Here is a 10,052-nt window from a genome sequence, read left to right on the forward strand (position 1 = left end):
GCCGTGATGAGTTATGAGAAAAAACTATCAGTTTTCGATAATCTGAAACTGAGTAAATCTAATTCGAAGATCTTAATTTAGGAAAAGGAAGAAGCTCTGTTTCTGCTGAATAATAATACTTTGTTTCTATCCTTTTCCGTCTTGTAATATTTTCCAACGGCTTATTTAATAGTGTGCAGAATACACAAGTCTAGAATGGAGCTGTAGCTACGTGATGCAAAAATTGCTCCACGAATAGACAAGTTATCAAAATTACATTTACTTTCGAAGCGAAACTTCGATGTCTGAAAATTTGGCTGAAAAGATAAGTATACGCGATAAATTTGACCAACGAAGCAAAAGCCGTGTTTTCGTTCATCGTGGTGACGTTGGTCACTGACGGATGATATTTTGAATGAAAGAGAGGAAAAAAGATGCATCGAGATTAAACCCGCTTGATTTTACGATTCACGCTGAAAGGCCTTAATGCGAGAAGAGGCCTCGACGTGGAAATTCAGTCGACAAGATACATGAATATATTAAACTCTGGTACATACTCGCCGTTGGAACGAAAATGTGCATGCGAGAGCAGCACGGGGGCACACAGTCGACAAACGGTGGCTCGTAAATGTTGATGAGTTCACAACGAAATTACATCGTCGGCAGCGGAACGCCGGCACACGCCTTATTACTGTGATCACGTCTAAACGATCTATCGTGTCGGCAACGGTTTCGAGAGCAGCTAAATTGATAATCGTTCCGAAGAGATTACGTTGATACGACCTGGCGAACTTTACCGCCTTGTACCGCGAGTCTTCGCTCCATTTATTTCCAGCGATGATCGCGTCTGCCTCGGACGTTACCAATCCACTTCGAAATTGGTCACCGAGGAAACTTTCTCTCTCTCTCTCTCTCTCTTTCGTTCTTTCTCTCTGTTCGTTTCAATCCGATCGCGATTTCTCATTATACGGAGAATATAAATTTAATTATCGGCCATCCGACTCGAGCTTCAGCTTCATTTATCTTCCTCTTGAACTTTCAATATCGATATCGCGAGAGCGTGGACAGCTGGAAAAAAAATGGTCGTTCGCTCGGCGGTGAAAAAAATTCGGCCCCCCTGTCGTCGATTTGCGAACGTATCGGCGCGCTCGTTAGACCAGACGCTCGATTCTCTCTGCCTCCGAATCTCCGGGAATAAATTAACGTCGGTGCGAAACAACGCGACGGAGGCAGAGAACGTGCCGTCGTGGCGATATTTAGCTGAAGAGATGCTCCGCGAGATTCGTATATTTATAAATAACAAGCCCGGCAGCAGATACGGTCTCGGTGTGACTACGTCGCGAGAATACCGTGAATGCGTGTTTGCTGGCGTTTGATCGTGTTGGTCCGTATATATACCCGTTCCACTGTGCTGTTTAAACACGTTACTGCTGACGTTTCGCCGCTTGCGTTTTCCATAGCGTTTCGCTAAATTCTGCATGCCACGTGTAAACGTATTTCAGACGATAACTCTTGCTTTTTCGAGGCGAGTTATCCTCCCGGACATCTAGTCGGGATTATATGACTTAACTAACGATTCCCCTTCCGAATTAATAACCCCGATCCCCGGCGTTGCGTTTATCACTGTACAAACGATCGGGCGATCTTGTGCTGAAGCATTACTCAAGATGTATAAGGGAGAGGGCGGCCATTTTTGCCATCGACTATCAATTAACTAACCAATATATCACGTCAGTGTACATTCTCGGTCAAAAGACTCGAGACCACCCTTTCCTTCCCGGAATAGAATTTTTCAGAGGTTGTGATCATAACCTATGTAATTGACAAACAACGTCAGTTCTGCCAAGAAAGAAACACAAAGAAATCAATAATAACGACAAAGAAAATTAAACAAAGACTCAACGTTTCCCGTGGACAATGCGATAATGTGCTTGTCCACAGGGAGTTAAAATTATTATTATTATTATCGCGCAGCTAATCGCGAGTACGTCTCGTGGACATTCACACAAAACACACACACCGGTGTCTTCCCTGTTACATCTCTATTCCCTGATGAAAGTTCGCAGTTATGTGTGGCGAGCACAGACAAATCGTCGGGAATAAATCAAACGATCCCGCGCGCGCGAATCCCTTCGTTCGTATGCGCGGTCACGAAAAACGATTGGAGGAAGCGGCGTATTCGAGCCACGACGCCGTTACGGATCCAAGTTATAATCGGTGGCAATCTGTCCACCGGTCGAGCTTTTACAACCGGAGATAATAACGAGGTTTCACGGCGCTTGAAGAATTCCCCCGCCGGTGGATCGGTAACGCGCGAGACGCCAACGCGTCGTGTCCATTAGATATCTTTTGGAACAATGGCGTAAAAGGGATTCGCCACGATATTCGTTCGAGCACTAAACAGGGCTGCGAATCTGTAAAATTCGATTGGATCCTCAGAGACTGTGTCACTGCCTGTTCGTTTTAAAATGATATTCGGGCTTTTAACTCATCCTCGCTTAATTAATCGATAAATTAATCCGCACGCATTCACTCGAACCAGCTGACAACACATTCATATTTCACGGAGACTTCTTTACATTAGTAAAATCGAATCAAGGCGGCTCGCGATTTATTTATTCGTCTGTTCCCTTAACCCATTTTTCGAATGTCGAATTTAATTTTTGAATATTTATCAAGTTAAGGAATAGAGTTTCCAAGAATTCGCTCGATATTTTTCCATCCAGATTTTATTAATTTTCTTTTTTAAATTTGCAGAAATTGATGCTGAGATAAAGTGTTGCTTGGTCTTTATTGGACTGACAGGAGTACTAACAAATTAAATAGTTAGTCGGGAGTAGAATTGAGAATCGATAAAACTATCCCAATTGACAGTAGCAACGTAGACCAAACGTCTAAAGAGGAAGAATGCTTTTCACCAGCATCTTGTATGAAATTCTTGTGACAGAGGAACACAATCTATTAGTCAGAGTTTAACGCAAGAGACGTGTTTAAAACTCATTGCTCGCGAGGGAACATTGAGTACACGCAGTGTGAGAATTTAAATTCTACACGTTTCCTAAAAAGAAAAAAAAAAAAACAGAATAAACGAGTAATTCGTTTGATTCTCGCACGCCTAAATAAATCGTCGAAGACATCACGAGCCGTGTCACGTGTGAACGATGGTTAACACAAAGCGCGAAGATCGGTGCCGGGTGAATTTCGTCAAAGTCCGCGAAATATTCGCGCAGCGAGTTGTTAACGGCGGTAAACTCGCGTGCCAGTAATTTTGCTGGCCGAGCGTCAACGGTGTTCGTTAAACTGCGAGAGAGAGAGAGAGAGAGAGAGAGATGTATTCTACGAAGCGGTGGAATGACGTTTAATGTACACCACCGGCGACGGCCCTCCGCTGGCGAAAAATTCGTATCAAAGGCCTCGGCAAATTGTGATTGTCAGAGCATGAAGTTAACCCACATTTCCGTCAGTTTGTGATACAATTTCATTGTGCTCGACTCGCGCCTCGCTGGCTCGATTTCATGTTCAAACAAGCAGCGACCGGTTACGGGCTCGCGCGAAATTTTGAAACATGGATACCTCAATGGACGCCCCGTCTACTCCGAATATCTGACCAATATTTTAATTGACCCTGCGGCACGTTTGTATCGTTTGTCGAACTGGTTCAAGAACGATTAACACGTTCGAGTGCTTCGTTCGATACGAGAGACCAAACTCGACTTGTTACTCGGTCCTGTAGCCGAGCAAGTCATTTTATTAGTAGAACAAGGTCTCCAGAGAGATTTTTAATATCGGGTTAAAAACGATTACGCCAGAATGTAACCGGGTGCGCGTGTCCGTGTTTCGTTACCCACGAAAGAACGATTTGGTGAAAAGAATGGGATAAACACGATGCTAATGGAGCACGAGAAAACATAAATTACATTTGCGACATCTGTGAGAGAACCGTGTCGTATGTTTCACACAGAACATTGTGAAATCTTTAAACGACATTTATATAACTGAAGAGTTATAATTGCAATAGATATCGTGTTTATTTCGTTTATTCGCGTGTAGCCGCGAACTGTTACGTTAAAATTATAATCATCGCGAGGATACTGTCAATTTTACTGCTATTAATTTACCGCGGAGAAATTAAGGAGAAAGCTCTATCACGATAATTTGTCCAAAATCCGTCGGTCTCGAACCTGTTAACAAGCTTAGAGGAAGTGAAAGGAGAAGAGGAGTAGCGTATCGAGTGTGTAAAATGTTTTGGAAGGAAAAAAATGATTCGAACGAAGCATACGTGGAACAAAAGAAGAGAAATATACGGGGGAAACGATATTATTCCGAATGATTCTTCGGGTTCACCTTATGTACCGCTAAGTCTCTACAAAATTGACGAACACCGGTGAAACCAGGTCAGACGTTCAGCCTCGTCCTGATCGTAATCTTAATTAACGAACACAATTACAGCGGGCCCGGAGTGTCTTGGTCTCGTTGCCGCGTATATATATAACGCTGTAACGGCGCCGCGCCGGTTAATTGCTTAAATTCGAAACTATCGTCTCTCTTCCCCTCCTACTCCACCTCTTTTTCATTGAAACGGCTTTTCTACCTAAGTGCATCTTACCCTCTCGTCCCAAATTTATTTTTCATTCGCCGTCGTCTCGGACGTTCGCCCGGGCGTTTTGTCGCCGGACAAAAGAATCACCGTGACTAGAGAATTCACGAAAGATTAGAGCTCGATCGTCGACTAACTAGGCTAGACTGCGGATTTTTTTGTAAGTGTAAAACTACAGAAAACGGAGAGCAAGGTAACACGAAGAAATAGAATATGATGAAATATTGTAGCGTACGATATATTTGATACGCGAGATAATTCTTGACCCAGATTCTTATTTAATCGTCAAAATTTGCTGATGATAACGTAACATTTTTGAGTGTTACGTATGAAAGAAATACATGATATCCAAGGTATAGTGTTCTCCGTAACATTTAGTACGTAAAGCAAAGCTCCAGTCTGAGAAATATGAATTTACATAAAAAAAATTCGCAATCCAACAACGATGTTTGGTACAATTGATATTGGTACGAAAGAAAAATCCCAAGAGACGGGGGACTCGACATACCGCGGAGTCCGACGTTGTTCGAATAAGGAGAAACGAAGGGCGATAGTTCGAATGTCTGGCCCCGTCGCAAGAAGGCATTGTGGCAGATGAGAAAAACGTGCTCGGCTTTTCTTTCGGCTTTGACTTCATCGCGGATCCCGAAGATCGAGTGTGGACATAAATTTCATTCGGTCGCAAGACCACGATCCCAACGCAACGAGAATTTCACGCCGAAACTGCGATTGATGTTCCCAATCGGGGAGGATCGATGGTCGACGATCTTGCAAATTTTCCCGCGAAAGCGTCTGCTCGATTCTCCAGAAATCTGCCCCTCCGACGAACAACCGATCGGAAAGAGAGGCCTGTTGACTTTTTCGAGGGTTGCTCAAAAATCGAGCGACTGAAAAACAAACGACTAACGTTTGCGACGCTGCTCCTCGACTTCGATTCGATTTCGGATCGACGTGTCAGTCCGTGGCTGTTGCACGACTGACAAATGAACTTCCACGAACGTTTCTACGAACGTAGATAAATGAAAAGAAACGGGTAGGGGCGAAAAAAATACGCCGTGCTGGTTCTCTGGGAGTACGGCGGTAGGGGAGGGAGAGGGGGGGGGGGACGGAATGGAAATGCTATAGCACCGGAGCTTTTTCTCCTTTTTGCCATGGCCGAAACAATCGAGGCCGTGGACGTTTTCCTCGTACGAGTTCGAGTTTCAAGCGTAGTTCCTCCCCCTCTGCCCGATACGGAGGGATTGCCACCCGAAGGGGTGAACGACTCCAACGACCCCGGCACTAATTTCTGGTGTGAATTCGGCTTAACTGCCGTGCCAGGCCTCCTACGGCCTGGCGTCCGGAAAATTCAACGGCGCCAAAACAATCGGACGGACGCGAAAACTGCATCAGACGCGGAATTCGCGCTAATTGTTCCGGCGGTCCTTTTCGCTGCTGCATCCTGCTAAACGCTAGACCTGCACCCGCTCTCCCCCTCCCGTCTCTCCTTTCCACCCGTTGCTTCCCTCCGGTACTCTCGTTTCTGCTACAATATACCGATGATTACCGAAACGACTGCAATTCCGCCGTCCTCCGTCGGCAGACGATGTTCTTTCGTCGTTCGTTTAATAGCTGCCGGACGTAAGCACACGCGTGCTTCCATTTTGAAACAAATTTCGTTCGCACGATTCTTCGATTCCGATTGTCAACGTAACTAACACCGATCGAATTGACGAACGTCGACCGTCTCGAATTGTTGAGAAATTTAGACGCAAATTGCAACGTACGAATTCTCTATTCACATAGATTTAAACTCGTGTTAACGTAAGATGATCTTTCGTTGGAAATGTCACGACGAACAGGCTGCGGATTTTTATGCAAATTTCGTATTTTTACGAGTCTGATTAAACCCTTTCTCGTCCACTGAATATTGTGATAAATGTCGTATATTTTTACACACGTGTGTTTTGTATGTTTTTGTAATTTCTAATTTTTCATTAATACATATGTACATCTTCTGATATCGCTACATTCTTGCAACATCTCTGCCTATTGTGCTTTAATACATTATGTATTAAAAACGAACGCGTTTGTCGTATCTGTAGCATTAACAGCGAAATATCAACTGTATCAGACAATGTCGCTGTAGATAACTATAGTAATTTAATTATACAATCTCATTGTATATTACTCGTTTGATATAATGTTAAATCAAAAATTCTAAAATTGTACAATAATAACTACGAAACACAAATGCAATGAAAGTGGACTCAAACCTTCGACCAGTACTATTCGTGGGTTATTTCTAGACGAATAGAAGACGCAGGAAATTAATGACAACCCACACGGAAAATGTCACCATTGTGCGAATTACAGCGAAGTGATACTTCACACTACGGGAGTTCTACTCACAAGTTGAGCTTACGTCGTCGACCGCAGGTGCTGCGAGAGCCGTATGTACTCTTTGATAAGATTGTGTGCACGGACCTGAGTATCGGGTACATCTGTAATCTTCTTTACGTCGTGGGAGGGTTTCCGACGATAAAAAATTGCGAAGAAATATCGAGGTATAGCGCACAGACGTATCCTCCAGTATAAATACACAGCGACGGAATATAATGGAGCTTGGTCCCCGTTTCCAGCTCGTGGAAACATCCAAATCCCGGAAGAAAATCGATTCTCTTATCGCGATAAATCATCATTACAATTACATCGAGACAGGAATATTCTCCGGAGCCGTAAAATAAACTCCACTCTGCCGATTCCATGCAATCCGCAGGAATTTATCTCCCTGTTTCTGCCCGTGCCCGTCTGCACATACACCTCTCCCACCCCTTGCACATAATTCTTCAACATGTCATCCGCTCTTTCCCTCTCCCCCTCCTTCGTTCGGCAGAAGCGAACTATAAAAGCTTGTTTTGTTGTTTCCCGCGTATTTGTCTCGCTCTTCGCGTCCATCTCCAGAAGATCGTTTCTCTTCTCAATCGGTGGCCAATCCTCCCTACGTCCCGTGGCCACGAGACGTCCTCTTTACCTCGCCGCCGACGCAACAACGAGAGGAAGCGCCGGCCGCGTTTCATATTTATAAAAGAGTTAATATTTATCCGGCCCCTAGGTGGATAGCGGTTCACTCACCCACTTTCCATCCTCGTTTCCATTTTCGTTCTCGCGTCTATCCATCCCCCCTTCTTCTTAATTTTCGTTTTCAACTCGGTTAACCGGAGCGACGACAGAAACAGAGGGAGAGAAAAGTCTGTTCCTTTTTTTTTTTTTTTTTTTTGCCTCCCGATCGAATATAATACAACGTCGTCGTCGGTAAATTAAAAGAATCGAGTAAACACCGCTTCGTTCCGTTTGATCGAGGAGCTATCGATATCGCGCACGGCACGACAACGGTAGAATCTAAAATCACCGGACATCAAAGAGATAATTGTTTCCTTTTAAAACTGTTTCCTTTCAGCTCGCTGTGGAAAGCGAATACTCGATTCACTGAGGCGAGCGGCGAGCGATCGACAGCGGCGATCGACGCAACGAAACGACGAAAATTATCCCTGGAAACAATAATGTGTTAGACGGAGGGGATCGGCGCACGTACACGTTGCACGCGTTGTGATTTTATCTTTCCTAGAGCGAGTTTAAAGAGCCGAGGCACCATCACCCCGGTTATGTCAACTCTCTGCATCACGCACGCACTTCAACAATTACGTTATCCTGCCGATTGGTTTCCAATAACGCATTTATCCACTCGAACGCACCCTCTGCGGGTTATCAAACATATCAGTTTTCAAGTGCAGGCCGCGCATACGCAGCGAAACATTTCACCGACTGCGTATTATTCAACGAGCCCCGGGTTTCTTCCCTCGTCCTGAATTATTCACCAACGTGCAAATATTCATTCCCCCCCTCCTGCCCTCGAACTGTCGTTTCATCGTGTTTCATCGTACAAACCCCGGGACAAGATCCTCTCCAATCGCGTCGATATAATTTACTACTTCGTTCGTAATACTCCTGCGTAACCACCGCGTCGCTTTAACGTTTCGACATTCGTTCGATGTTTTCGTACGGAAGTTCCGCGTTCTCTGTATCGTTTAATTACCTCTTCTTCTCTCCTCTGATTAAACGAAACATACGGTTCGTTTCTTTCGCGTCGAGAGTCCGTCCTACGAAATCTTTGAATTTTACACAGTAAAAAGCGGGACCAAGAGAGATAAAAAGGAAACAAGGCAAGAAACACGCGACGTGACGAGCAAACAACCACGCGAAACTGTGTTGCGTGTAGCCGAGCAGGAGAGGCAGCAGTTACGAGAAATTTTAGTCAGTCGACGCCTGGAGCGCGGGCCCGGATCGTTCGAGCAGAATGGTCGGAGGGGTGAGGCTCGATGTCAAGACGATTTCGTTTCCAACTCTCCGCCATTTCCAAGCGGGATCACCGAACACTGATCGCCGATTGTTTCAATCGGCTTTAGCCACCGGCGCTTCTCTACTTTCCCTCCTCACCCTTTCGCCCCTTTCGTCCGCCCCTCTTCTTCTTATCCCGCCGACCCTAAAACTCGATACTACAATTCGGCTTCGACTTCGACTTCTGTCCGACGAAGATACGAGAGCTACCATCCCGGATTGGCGAGGCACGCGAGAAAAGCCAGACGCCGACGAAATTTCCATATACAGCGGCAACTTTCTCATAAGTATCCGCTGTTCCGAGTATTTATTGCGATCTGCTGTTTTCCAAATCTGTTGCCACGCGACGCGAGCGAGCATCGATCCTTCAACATCCTGCGCGCGACTCCAGCCTCCGAGAACGAGAGATTAAGTTTCAGCAATAGGATCGTGGATGTGATTATTATTATTATTATTATTATTCGATCTTACTCTGTGAGAAAGCTGTGAGAAAGAAAACAACGTGTGTCGGATTGTGGGATGATTCGCAAGACATTTTTCAAGTCTTTCGTTGACTTTCGAGAGAATAATAGAATCATAACCCCACCTAGTTATGGTGTGAGCTGTCTCTTCTGACTAGACTTTGTTAGTTTCCTCTTCCGTTGCCCCAAAATCCCAAATTCTAGTTGGGAAACGAACTAACGAATCTCAAAACAAAAAAAAAAAAACATCACCAACAGTCACCGAGAGTTTCATAATATTTTTCCGTTGCGAATCGATCACTGCGAGAGTTACGCGAAAGAATCGCCCAAAGTAGGCTCGCGCGTGCACCGTATATTCTCGAAGCGAGATGTATCGCGATGCGCAATTTCAACGATGCATCGACGCGGCTCTTACAGTTCCGCGCCGGCGGAATTGAGGATTCGATTTACTCGGCCGCAAGAGCCTTTTATCCTATATACGCCCCTTGTACGTTTGCCAACGTTTTACTCGCGTCTATAACCTCGCGTCACGCGTACACGTTCGACAGGAAGCGTCTAGCGAAAAAGGAGAAAGAAAGGAAAGAAAAAGGGAAGGTGCGCGTGGTCGAGTACGGCGCGAATCAGTACGGCTTCCAGCC

This window comes from Frieseomelitta varia, unplaced genomic scaffold (assembly GCF_011392965.1).
Source record: "Frieseomelitta varia isolate USP_RPSP 00005682 unplaced genomic scaffold, Fvar_1.2 scaffold_32, whole genome shotgun sequence".
Taxonomy (NCBI): Eukaryota; Metazoa; Arthropoda; class Insecta; order Hymenoptera; family Apidae; genus Frieseomelitta; species Frieseomelitta varia.